Below are 6,000 nucleotides of genomic sequence, written 5' to 3'. Positions count from 1 at the left end.
CACTGCGTGATCTGTCAGACTGTGTGTAGAGGGTGTGTGCACGTGGGTGAGAGCACTGTGTGGAGAGTGTGTGTGCACATGGAGGATGTAGGTGTTTATGTGCATACATGGGGAATGTATGGGAAGTGTGCACAAGATGTGTATGTGGAGAGTGTGAATGAGAAGTGTTTACTTGCATAAGGGTTGTGTGTGCGCGCCAGATTGGAAGTGTATGTGTCTGCATGGGAGCAGGGGTTCACAAACAGGACAATTCGAGTGGAGTGACAGTGCAGACGGAAACTATTTATTTATTTTGGTATTTACTTTAACTGCAACTTTTTTAAAATGTCTTGCACTGTACTGCTGCCACAAAACAAGGAATTTCACAATAGTGAAGTTAAAACCTGATTCTGATTGTGTGTGTGTGTTTATCTGTCTATGGAGGGTGTGTGTGAGTGTTTGTGAGTGAGTGGAAGGTGTGTGTATGGGGAGTGTGTGTGAGGGGGTGTGTATGGGCAGTGAGTGCGTGGAGGGTGTGTGTATGGGGAATGTTTGTATGGGGAGTGTGAGTGAGTGGAGGCTGTGTGCATGGGGTGTGTTTGTAAGTGAGTGCATGGAGGGTGTGTGTATGGGGAGTGTTTGTGAGTGTATGGATGGTGTGAGTATGGGGAGTGTTTGTGAGTGAGTGGAGGCTGTGTGCATGGGGTGTGTTTGTAAGTGAGTGCATGGAGGATGTGTGTATGGGGAGTGTTTGTGAGTAAGTGGAGGCTGTGTGCATGGGATGTGTTTCTGAGTGCATGGAGGGTGTGTGTATGGGGAGTGTTTGTGAGTGTATAGATGGTGTGTCTATGGGGAGTGTTTGTGAGTGAGTGGAGGCTGTGTGCATGGGGTGTGTTTGTAAGTGTATGTCTGTGTATTTGAAGAATTTGAGAGAGACGTGTGCCAGGATACTGGACTGTGCTGCACAGACAGAATCACAGAGGTGGGTGAACTTACACAGTGACAGAGGTCCATGGTTAAAGCAGGTATGACACACACTCACAGGTAAGTGAGTACACACACACAGGTCAGCGTGATTTGGTAGCACAATAGCAAAATGGTTAGCACAACACTTTACAGCAGCAGCTATAAGATCGGGATTCAATCCCGTCGCTGTAAGGAGTTTGTACGTTTCCTCCAGGTGCTCTGGCTTCTTTGTATGTTCCAAAGACAAACGGGTTAGGATTAGTAAGTTGCCGGCAGGCCATGTTGGCACCGGAAGCATGGTTTCCCCCGTTCATTTCAGACTATATTGGTCGTTGATGCAAGCCATAAGTTTCACTGTATGGTTTGGTGTATATGTGACAAATAAAGCACATCTTTAATACACAAACACAGGTCCATGGACTGACAAATAAACACAGACACGGGCATATGGATAAAACAACTACATGCACACACACACACAGCAATGCAGCCCTACATACAAACACACACATACACACAATGATTCAGATCATACACACATAGACACATTCCATGGCCCACCATGATTTCCTGCCAAACAGCCTCCTCCCCAATCCCCTGGCTACCTTCCATCCCACCAGTACCATGCCCAAAGAATGCCAGAAGCGATCCACCATTGCAATACTCTGCCCCAGGCAATGTAATACTCTGCAGTGTCAGTTCCCCACCGCCCCCAGTTCATTGATCCTTCACAATTTCAATCCCATACAGAGGCCCTGCACCCATGGCTAGGAGGGCACTGGGAGAGGTCTGGACTCGACCACAGCTTCAGGTGGGGGGGATCAGGGAGGGACCCTTCAGGAGATGGTTGCTCCAATGACTTCATCCTGACTGTGAGCAGCCAGTTTCGGCAGAGTAGGTTGGGGGGTGGGGGTGTAGTTGGGAAGGTGAAAGATTTGAAGGAAGAGGGAAAGTGGGCAGAGTTGAGCTGGTGAAGGATGGAGTTGTGAGGGAGGAGGAATTGAGCGGAGGGTTGGTGAGTGGGGGATTTAAGGGGAGGGTTGATGAGAAAGGGGTTTTGGGGGTGGCTGGTGAGAGGGATTTAGGGAAGGGAGTAGAGGGTTGGTGAGTGAGGGGGATTTGCAGAGGGGAGAGTTGGTAAGTGAGGAGGATTTAGGGAGGGAGAGGATTGGTGAGTCGGGGACAAAGAGGGATGGGTGAGTGAGTGAGGGGGATTTAGGGAGAGAGGGTTGGTGAGTGGGGGATTTAGGGAGGGATGAGTGTGTGAGTATTGGGGAGGAAGGAGGGGACTTGGAGAGAAGCAGAGAATAATAAATGGGAGAATCAAAGGAAAGGAAGCTGCTGGGGATGTGTCGTGGGTAGAGTTGACCTGGTGATGACAAAGGAACTGTGATTTTTTTCTGCCTGTGACGGGTGTGCGAAGTACAGGCAGTGGGGGGGGGGGGGAGGGAACGGGCAATGGAACCCCTTGCAGCCACTGGGGCCACATATTTCACAGGATGTGGTGAATACAGCTGCTGCAGCCACGGTGAGCGGGGAAGCCTGACCTGTTGTCCGCTGCCCACTCAGTGGGAAAGTGCTCCTGGATCTCGGCTCCTGTAGAACATCCAACAGACATCTATCTGTCTCTGTGTCTGAACTACAGTCAACCAGTCATTTTTGTCCCATAAACAGCATGCCCTGGTTACTTTTACCAATCCCAACCGTGTGACTCCAGATTTAGATAGTTACTCTAAAGGCGAGTTAACTTCCTTCAGAATACTATGTCAGATAGGACAGATGCTTAGTCCACATTGAAATCACTGGGAAAATGTGCCTGCATTTATGTGCATGTATAGCCATATAACAATCACAGCATGGAAACAGGCCATCTCGGCCCTCCTAGTCCATGCCGAACTCGTAATCTCACCTAGTCCCACCTACCCGCACTCAGCCCATAACCCTCCACTCCCTTCCTGTCCATATACCTATCCAATTTTACCTTAAATGACACAACTGAACTGGCCTCTACTACTTCTACAGGAAGCTCATTCCACACAGCTATCACTCTCTGAGTAAAGAAATACCCCCTCATGTTTCCCTTAAACTTCTGCCCCCTAACTCTCAAATCATGTCCTCTCGTTTGAATCTCCCCTACTCTCAATGGAAACAGCCTATTCATGTCAACTCTATCCCTCTCAAAATTTTAAGTACCTCGATCAAATCCCCCTTCAACCTTCTACGCTTCAATGAATAGAGACCTAACTTGTTCAACCTTTCTCTGTAACTTAAGTGCTGAAACCCAGGTAACATCCTAGTAAATCGTCTCTGCACTCTCTCTAATTTATTGATATCTTTCCTATAATTCGGTGACCAGAACTGCACACAATATTCCAAATTTGGCCTTACCAATGCCTTGTACAATTTTAACATTACATCCCAACTTCTGTACTCAATGCTCTGATTTATAAAGGCCAGCGTTCCAAAAGCCTTCTTCACCACCCTATCTACATGAGACTCCACCTTCAGGGAACTATGCACTGTTATTCCTAGATCTCTGTTCCTCTGCATTCCTCAATGCCCTACCATTTACCCTGTATGTTCTATTTGGATTATTCCTGCCAAAATGTAGAACCTCACACTTCTCAGCATTAAACTCCATCTGCCAACATTCAGCCTATTCTTCTAACTGGCATAAATCTCCCTGCAAGCTTTGAAAATCCACCTCATTATCCACAACACCTCCTACCTTAGTATCATTGGCATACTTACTAATCCAATTTACCACCCCATCATCCAGATCATTTATGTATATTACAAACAACATTGGGCCCAAAACAGATCCCTGAGGCACCCCACTAGTCACCTGCCTCCATCCCGATAAACAATTATCCACCACTACTCTCTGGCATCTCCCATCTAGCCACTGTTGAATCCATTTTATTACTACAGCATTAATACCTAACGACTGAACCTTCTTAACTAACCTTCCATGTGGAACTGTCAAAGGCCTTGCTGAAGTCCATATAGACTACATCCACTGCCTTACCCTCGTCAACATTCCTCGTAACTTCTTCAAAAATTCAATAAGGTTTGTCAAACATGACCTTCCTCGCACAAATCCATGCTGGCTACTCCTAATCAGATCCTGTCTATCCAGATAATTATAAATACTATCTCTAAGAATACTTTCCATTAATTTACCCACCACTGATGTCAAACTGACAGGTCTATAATTGCTAGGCTTACTTCTAGAACCCTTTTTAAACAATGGGACCACATGAGCAACACGCCAATCCTCCAGCACAATCCTCGTTTCTAATGACATCTGAAAGATCTCCGTCAGAGCTCCTGCTATCTCTACACAAACTTCCCTCAAGGTCCTGGGGAATATCCTGTCAGGACCCAGAGATTTATCCACTTTTAAATTTCTTAAAAGCGCCAGTACTTCCACCTCTTTAATTGTCATAGGTTCCATAACTTCCTTACTTGTTTCCCACACCTTACACAATTTAATATCCTTCTCCTTAGTGAATACCAAAGAGAAGAAATCATTCAAAATCTCTCCCATCTCCCTCGGCTCCACACATAGCTGACCATCCAAATTCTCTAAGGGACCAATTTTATCCCTCACTATCCTCTTGCTTTTAATATAACTATAGAAACCTTTCGGATTTACTTTCACCTTATTTGCCAAACCAACCTCGTATCTTCTTTTAGCTTTTCTAATCTCTTTCTTAAGATTCCTTTTACGTTCTTTATACTCCTCGAGCAATTCCTTTCTAATATCCCTTGAAAACCATGGTGCTTTCAAACCTTTAACCTTTCCTTTCAACCTAACAGGAACATAAAGATTCTGTATCCTCATAATTTCACCCTTAAATGACCTCCATTTCTCTATTACATCCTTCCCATAAAACAACTTGACCCAATCCACTCTCTCTAAATCCCTTCGCATCTCCTCAAAGTTAGCCTTTCTCCAATCAAAAATCTCAACTCTAGGTCCAGTCCTGTCCTTCTCCATAATTATATTGAAGCTAATGCTATTGTGATCACTGGACCCGAAGTGCTCCCCAACACATACATCCGTCAGCTGACCTATTGCATTCCCTAACAGGAGATCCAACACTGCCCCATCTCTAGTCAGTACTTCTATGTATTGTTGCAAAAAACTATCCTGCACACATTTCACAAACTCTAAACCATCCAGCCCTTTTACAGAATGAGCTTCCCAATCTACGTGTGGAAAATTAAAATCTCCCACAATCACCACCTTGTGTTTATTACAAATATCGGCTATCTCCTTACACATTTGCTCTTCCAACTCACACTCCCCATTAGGTGGCCTATTAAACACTCCTATCAGTGTCACTACACCTTTCCCATTCCTCAATTCCACCCAAATAGCCTCCCTGGAGGAGCTCTCTAATCTACCCTTCCAAAGCACTGCCATAAGATTTTCTCGGACAAGCAATGCAACGCCTCCTCCTCTGGCCCCTCCTACTCTATCACACCTGAAGCAACTAAATCCAGGAATATTTAGTTGCCAATCACACCCTTCCTGCAACCATGTTTCACTAATAGCTACAACTATGAAGTTGTATGAAGTATCTATGAAGTTCAGCATCTCCATGTGAACACCTGCCCTTGTGCATGAATGAGTGACTTCACACATTTCTGTTGTACATGAATGACTGATATGCATCTTATTAGAATTAAAATTTATTTCTTACATCCAACTCAGAACATGAGGGTGTAAAAATCTTTACGTTGCATCTCTGGCGCAATGTACAAGCATTAAAGAAGGGAGATGTGGGCGAGTATTGCCCTAACACTAAGGTTGTATACATAATTGTTTTGTATACATTTACATACAGTCGGATCAATGGGTATTGATAAATCTGATACCTGGTGAAAGAAGCTGTCCCGGAGCCTGTTAGTCCTGCCTTAATGCTGCAGTACTGTTTGCAGACAGTAGCAGATGAAACAGTTTGCGGTTGGGGTGGCTGGAGTCCCTGACGATCCTCCGGGCCTGCTCTATGCAGCTGCCACTGTAAATGTCCTAAACTGAGGGAA

Source organism: Hypanus sabinus, chromosome 18 (genome assembly GCF_030144855.1).
Source record: "Hypanus sabinus isolate sHypSab1 chromosome 18, sHypSab1.hap1, whole genome shotgun sequence".
Classification (NCBI taxonomy): domain Eukaryota; kingdom Metazoa; phylum Chordata; class Chondrichthyes; order Myliobatiformes; family Dasyatidae; genus Hypanus; species Hypanus sabinus.
Note: the sequence above shows the minus strand (reverse complement) of the source record.